Source organism: Neomonachus schauinslandi, chromosome 1 (assembly GCF_002201575.2).
Source record: "Neomonachus schauinslandi chromosome 1, ASM220157v2, whole genome shotgun sequence".
Taxonomy (NCBI): Eukaryota; Metazoa; Chordata; class Mammalia; order Carnivora; family Phocidae; genus Neomonachus; species Neomonachus schauinslandi.
The window spans coordinates 133,638,891-133,646,986 of NC_058403.1; the positions used below are offsets into that span (position 1 = coordinate 133,638,891).

Genomic DNA, 8,096 nt, shown 5'->3' on the forward strand with positions numbered 1-8,096 from the left:
CAATCACCAGGCTAACCCATCCCCTCACCCCCCTCTCCTCTAGAACCCTCAGTTTGTTTCTCAGAGTCCATAGTCTCTCATGGTTTATCTCCCCCTCTGACTTCCCCCTCTTCATTCCTCCCTTCCTGCTATCTTCTTCTTCTTCTTCTTTTTTTTAACATATAATGTATTATTTGTTTCAGAGGTACAGGTCTGTGATTCAACAGTCTTACACAATTCACAGCACTCACCATAGCACATACCCTCCCCAGTGTCCATCACCCAGCCACCCCATCCCTCCCACCCCCCACCACTCCAACAACCCTCAGTTTGTTTCCTGTGATTAAGAATTCCTATTCTTTTTGTATTTTTATATAGACCTTAATTTTTCACTGAACTTAAGACCATTCAAATTTAAACTCATTATTTTCTCACAGAAATACATTTCTTCTCTTATGTAAATTCTATACAAGAAAGAAATATGTTTCCCTTCTGCATAATTTCATTTCCAATCCTAGCAGGTGCCAGCATGTAGTAAGCATATAATAAATGTTGTAGAATGACTAAATGAATGAAAAGTCATTTTAAATTTTGTTTTCTTACATCTCTAACTAGATATCTTCAATTACCTCCATTGGACTTTCTTTCTCTGCCACCAGTTAAATGTTGTTCCCCTGGTTCATCCTGGGCCTTCTATGCATTTCACTCCAAACTCTCCCTGTTTTCTCTTAGCCATGACTGTAACTATTCTATTTATACTGGTGATTACTTATGTTTGGATTTCTAGTTCCAAATTTTATATAAAGCTCCAGACTCACATTTTCAATTGCCTACTATGCACCATCAGAGTCTCACTCTGGCTCCTAAAATTTAACACTTACCATATCCAACAATTTCTTCTCCACCATCCATCACAATCTTGTCTCCATCTTTTGCTCCCTATCCTGGATTATGGAATTACTACCCACCGAACAGTCCATGATGCACTCTCTCTCCATCTCCCCCTATCAGGGAATTAGTGACCAAATCCTGTTGTCCAATTCATAGAATTTAAAATCCAGTTGCCTTTGTAGGTCAAGTGCTTCTATCTGATCAATAATTCCTTTTTTTCCCCATTTCCTCATTGCAAGACTGTCCCACCTGATCTTCCTGTCATCATTCCTTCCCATTTTAGTCCATCTTCCATATTCCCTTATTATCTAGATGATTATCTTCCTAAAATTCAAACTTGGCTATATATCTCTCTTGAACAAAACCTTTTTATTTTTGTCTCCTATTATCTACACACAGAAGGACCTCACAACCTATTTTTCTAGACTTAACTCACAACTCCTCTCCTCTATCTTTAACTTCTATAATGAGCAGTGGCAGGCTGTCTATTAATAAACCCAGTGGAATTATTTTATCTATTTCTGAAACTGCTGTCTCCTTTAATGCCTTTTTTGTATATTTTTAGAGAAATATATATATTTCCCTCTGCCTGGAATGGCTTTCTGCCTCATCTTTGCCTGAGGAATCATTCAATACTCCTTGCACATGGATATTCACAGCTTATCTGTAGGTTCTAATATAAAAACACATGTATAAATCTATCATTATTTGAGAAAGTTATTCTCTTGCAAATCTTCTACCTTCCAGAGAGGAGAGGTATGAAAATAAGGGGACATAATCAAATAAATCAATCCTGCTAATTAGTAGCATCGCAGGTTGGAGTCTGGCCAGTCTCACACCTAGCTTAGGAGCAACTCAAATTCTATTTCTGCTCTGATACTTTCTTACCAGGCAGTCAGCGACTTTCTGTATTTCCTTTGTATTTGGTTCAGAGTCCCATTAAAGCACATATTAAATAGTTTTCTAGTCATTGGTTGACATGTCTACTGAAATGTGATTTTCTTATGGACAAATCCAATTCATCTTTATATCCCTGGATATATAGTTTACTCTAAATTCATTTCTTTTGAATGAGTAAATTTAAAAGGACAAAGGAGTGAGGGGTATGTTGAAGACCTGTGAATGAAAAAAAGTGTTCTTGATAGCTCTCTAGTTTCTTGGTTATATATTTCTAGAGGGTGGACTATACCTGCCAAGCTAAAAATTTTTAATAAAGAGTTCCTTTCAGAGGAAGTCTCTAAAATAGCAGCATTTCTTATGTTTACAGGTTGAGATTTCAGTTTGTATGGATCAGAACTTTTGTTCAGGAGCCTTTAAGTAACCTCATGTATGGAGATTAGCTTTTCATGGACCCTTTTGTGGCATGAGCAAAGCCACAACTCCTGTGATCCCTGGTATATAAAATTGCTAAGTGGGAAGGAGAAGGAGGACTTTGCCCAAGAATCTCAGGGTCTACTTGGAAGTAAATGAACAAACAATGCTTTCCCCTTTTCTCATTTAATATAAGAGAGTATTTTTATTTAAAATTCTTGCCATGGAAGGTACTGTAAAAATAATATTTTAATCATCAGATCATTTATTAAAAGGTATGATATTGGCCCAAGTGTTAGTCTCTACCCTTTAAAAACATAAAATCCAAGAACTTGAGAGCTATCAAGAATAAGTTTTTGTTTTTGTTTCTTAATTTCAGTGTTAGGGAGATTTACTTTAGTGAAGTACAGCTCTCCAACAAAGACTGATGGCAGGCATGTTTAAGTGTCCTAGAAACACATCATCTTAGGGAGGCAAGAAATCTAAACTGGAGTAACCTGAGTTACTAAGGGCAAATGTAAGTTTAACTGTGGCTACTTCTGGCACTTGCTCTAAATCCAAAAACTTGGCAAGAAATTTGCTTTGGGGAATACTAGCTGTATATGTGAGTACAAACTATAACAGTTATAATTTGGGGCCCACAAGTGGCACCACATTAGGAACTATGTTAGGCATATGGACCTGGTATTATCCTGTGGACAAATTTCCAAAGGACTGTGTAGAATTCTGCTCCAAGAATAATAGCAGTAGTACATAAGCCAGTCTCCAGATCCTTCTACTCTTGCTGTCAGGAGAAAATCAACTTACCTTTGGACTGGGTAAGCTTACTCTGGGATTCCTGGATAATTAAAGGGCAGGGAAAATGAGTCTTGATGGGGCCTGGTGAGCTCTCTGCTAATAAGTCATGAAGAATTTGAATGATTAATTAAAGAACAGAGATGATATATTTGCTCTCTGCTGTTGTGGTGAGGCTCATACTAGTTAAATAGAGTACTTTGTAGAACTACTTTTGATACTTTGTAGAAGTCCAATGGTGTGACATCTTTTAGTAAAATCATACAGTTATGAGTGCTCAATAAGTGAAAAATACTATACACATGAGAGAAGATTTATAATAGATTATTAGTATAATTAGGATTTACATAAGAATATTTGTGAACCTTTTGGCTCCCTGAGCAGCGCCATGGCAGTCGGCAAGAACAAGCACCTTACGAAAGGCAGCAAAAAGGGAGCCAAGAAGAAAGTGGTTGATCCATTTTCTAAGAAAGATTGGTATGATGTGAAAGCACCAGCTATGTTCAACATAAGAAATATTGGAAAAACATTAGTCACAAGAACTCAAGGAACCAAAATCGCATCTGATGGCCTCAAGGGTTGTGTTTTTGAAGTGAGCCTTGCTGATCTGCAGAATGATGAAGTTGCGTTTAGAAAATTCAAGCTAATTACTGAGGATGTTCAGGGCAAAAACTGCCTGACTAATTTCCATGGCATGGATCTTAGCTGTGACAAAATGTGCTCCACGGTCAAAAAATGGCAGACCACGATTGAAGCTCATGTTGATGTCAAGACTACCGATGGTTATTTGCTTCCTCTATTTTGTGTTGGTTTTACTAAAAAATGCAATAATCAGATTTGGAAGACCTCTTATGCTCAGCACCAACAGGTCTGTCAAAATTGGAAAAAGATGATGGAAATCATGACCCAAGAGGTACAAACAAATGACTTGAAAGAAGTGGTCAATAAATTAATTCCAGACAGCATCAGAAAAGATATAGAAAGGGCTTGTCAGTCTATTTATCCACTCCATGATGTCTTTGTTAGAAAAGTAAAATGCTGAAGAAGCCCAGGTTTGAACTGGGAAAGCTCATGGAGCTTCATGGTGAAGGTAGTAGTTCTGGAAAAGCTACTGGGGATGAGACCAGTGCTAAAGTTGAACGAGCTGATGGATATGAGCCGCCAGTCCAAGAATCTGTTTAAAAGTCAGACATTTAATGGTGACAAATAAAAAATCATATTTGTGATGTTTAAAAAAAAAGAATATTTGTGAAAATATTATAATAGCAGTTACTCTCAGTGAAATTATTCTAAACCATGTAAATGAAATAAACTTACCAACATTATTTCTCTGATCTTGTACAAGGGAGCTGTCTTGGGTATAACTCTATAATAAACCATTTATCCAAGGCTTTGAGGCAGATGTGCTTAAGTCTGAAATGCAAATAACACATATTTAGAGGTAAAACATATTCTAACTAGGAGAAAAAAGGCAAGACTTTTGTTGTCATTCATGACCCATTTAATCCTATTGCTTTACATTCATTATGAATGTCTCTGAATGGTGCCAAAATAGACAGGTGAAAAGGGGAAGATTAAATCATGTTCAACCAACCACTTGTTTGCCCACACTGTGCCAAAAATAAACATGCCTTTAATTGTTTTTTCTTCAGCGAGTTGGCTGATTTTTTTCTATTCTCATTCTTATTTTTTTCTTCCTTCTTTGCTTTGAATTTAATTTGCTCTCCTTTTTCCAGTTTCTTAAGGAATTAGGTTATTTATTTGAAGTCTTGTTTCTTTTCTAATGTAGGTGTTTAAAGTTATAGATTTCCATTTAAGCACTGCTTTCACTGCATTCCATAATTTCAATAATATATAAAAACGTGCTCCTATAATAGTTTCACTTTCCTCCCTCCTTTATACATTTGTCACAAATTATATCTTTATACACTGTGTGCACACCAACTTTGATAAATATTGTATTATGCAGTTGCCTTTTAAATTAAATAGTAAAAAAAAGGAGTTAAAAACAAAAAAATAGATTTACACTTTCTTTTATATTTACCGATGTAGTTATCTTTACCAGTACTCTACCTCTTCATGTGGTTTCAGGTTACTGCCTGTTGTCATTCATTTCTGGCAGAAAGATTTCTTTAGATTTTCTTCTAATGCAAGGCTGCTAACCAAAAAATATATTAGTTATTTTTTATCTGCAATTTTTAAAATTTTCCTTTATTTTTGAAAAATAGTTTTGCCAGAAATAGGATTCTCAGTTGACAGTTCCTTTCAGAACTTTGTGTCATCCCACTATCTTCTTGCCTTCATGATTTCTTATGTGAAATCAGCTGTTATTGTTATTGAGGATCGCTTATATGTAATGAGTCACTTCTTTTTATTTTTTCATTTTTTTATTATGTTATGTTAATAACCATACATTACATCATTAGTTTTTGATGTAGTGTTCCATGATTCATTGTTTGCATATAACACGCAGTGCTCCATGCAGAACGTGATCTCCTTAATACCCATCACCAGGCTAACCCATCCTCCCACCCCCCTCCCCTTTAGAACCCTCAGTTTGTTTTTCAGAGTCCGTAGTCTCTCATGGTTCGTCTCCCCTTCCGATTTCCCCCACTTCATTCTTCCCCTCCTGCTATCTTCTTTTTTTTTTTTTAACATATAATGTATTATTTGTTTCAGAGGTACAGGTCTGTGATTCAACAGTCTTACACAATTCACAGCGCTGACCATAGCACATACCTGCCCCAATGTCTATCACCCAGCCACACCATCCCTCCCACGCCCCACCACTCCAGCAACCCTCAGTTTGTTTCCTGAGATTAAGAATTTCTCATATCAGTGAGGTCATATGATACATGTCTTTCTCTGATTGACTTATTTCGCTCAGCATAATACCCTCCAGTTCCATCCACGTCGTTGCAAATGGCAAGATTTCATTCCTTTTGATGGCTGTATAATATTCCATTGTATATATATACCACTTCTCCTTTATCCACTCATCTGTTGATGGACATCTTGGCTCTTTCCACAGTGTGGCTATTGTGGACATTGCTGCTATAAACATCAGGGTGCACGTACCCCTTCAGATCCCTACATTTGTATCTTTGGGGTAAATACACAGTAGTATAATTGCTAGATTGTATGGTAGCTCTATTTTCAACTTTTTGAGGAACCTCCATACTGTTTTCCAGAGTGGCTGCACCTGCTTGCATTCTCACCAGCAGTGTAGCAGGGTTCCCCTTTCTCTGCATCCCCACCAAAATCTGTTGTTTCCTGACATGTTAATTTTAGCCATTCTGACTGGTGTGAGGTGATATCTCATTGAGGTTTTGATTTGGATTTCCCTGATGCGGAGCGATGCTGAGCACTTTTTCATGTGTCTGTGGGACATTTGGATGTCTTCTTTGGAAAAATGTCTGTTCATGTCTTCTGCCCATTTCTTGATTGGATCATTTATTCTTTGGGTGTTGAGTTTAAGAAGTTCTTTATAGATTTTGGATACTAGCCCTTTATCTGATATGTCATTTGCAAATATCTTCTCCCATTCTGTCGGTTGTCTTTTGGTTTTGTTGACTGTTTCTTTTGCTGTGCAAACGCTTTTTATCTTGATGAAGTCCCAATAGTTCATTTTTGCCCTTGCTTCCCTTGCCTTTGGCGATGTTTCTAGGAAGAAGTTGCTGTGGCTGAGGTCAAAGAGGTTGCAGCCTGTGTTCTCCTTTAGGATTTTGATGGACTCCTGTCTCCCATTTAGGTCTTTCAACCATTTGGAGTCTATCTTTGTGTGTGGTGTAAGGAAATGGTCCAGTTTCCTTCTTCTGCATGTGGCTGTCCAATTTTCCAAGCACCATTTGTTGAAGAGACTGTCTTTTTGCCATGGATGTTTTTTCCTGCTTTGTCAAAGATTAGTTGACTATAGAGTTGAGGGTCCATTTCTGCGCTCTCTATTCTGTTCCATTGATCTATGTGTCTGTTTTTGTGCCAGTACCACACTGTCTTGATGATGACAGCTTTGTAATAGAGCTTGAAGTCTGGAATTGTGATGCCGCCAGCTTTGCTTTTCTTTTTCAACATTCCTCTGGCTATTCGGGGTCTTTTCTGGTTCCATACAAATTTTAGGATTATTTGTTCCATTTCTTTGAAAAAAGCGGTTGGTATTTTGATGGGGATTGCATTGAATGTGTAGATTGCTCTAGGTAGCATTGATATCTTCACAATATTTGTTCTTCCAATCCATGAGCATGGATGTTTTTCCATTTCTTTGTGTCTTCCTCAATTTCTTTTATGAGTATTTTATACTTTTCTGAGTACAGATCCTTTGTCTCTTTGGTTAGATTTATTCCTAGGTATCTTATGGTTTGGGGTGCAATTGTAAATGGGATCGACTCCTTAATTTCTCTTTCTTCTGTCTTGGTGGTGGTGTATAGAAATGCCACTGATTTCTGTGCATTGATTTTATATCCTGCCACTTTACTGAATTCCTGTATGAGTTCTAGCCGTTTTGGGGTGGAGTCTTTTGGGTTTTCCACATAAAGTATCATATCATCTGCAAAGAGTGAGGGTTTTACTTCTTCTTTGCCGATTCAGATGCCTTTTATTTCTTTTTGTTGTCTGATTGCTGTGGCTAGGCCTTCTAATACTATGTTGAATAGCAGTGGTGATAGTGGACATCCCTGCCGCATTCCTGACCTTAGGGGGAAAGCTCTCAGTTTTAACCCATTGAGAATGATATTCACTGTGGGTTTTTCATAGATGGCTTTTATGAGCTTGAGGTATGTACCCTCTATCCCTCTACTCTGAAGAGTTTTGATCAAGAAAGGATGCTGTACTTTGTCAAATGCTTTTCCACATCTATTGAGAGGATCATATGATTCTTGTTCTTTCTTTTATTAATGTATTGTATCACATTGATTGATTTGCAGATGTTGAACCAACCTTGCAGCCCAGGAATAAATCCCATTTGGTCGTGGTGAATAATCCTTTTAATGTACTGTTGGATCCCGTTGGCTAGTATTTTGGTGAGAATTTTTGCATCCATGTTCATCAAGGATATTGGTCTGTAATTCTCCTTTCTGATGGGGTCCTTGTCTGGTTTGGGGATCAAGGTAATGGTGGCCTCAAAA

At 37.3% G+C, this 8,096-nt stretch overlaps 1 pseudogene; it reads left to right on the forward strand.

Annotated features, from left to right (window-relative positions):
• The first annotated feature begins 3,348 nt into the window (after positions 1-3,348).
• LOC110570767 lies at positions 3,349-4,168 on the forward strand (annotated as a pseudogene).
• The last annotated feature ends 3,928 nt before the right edge of the window (positions 4,169-8,096 follow it).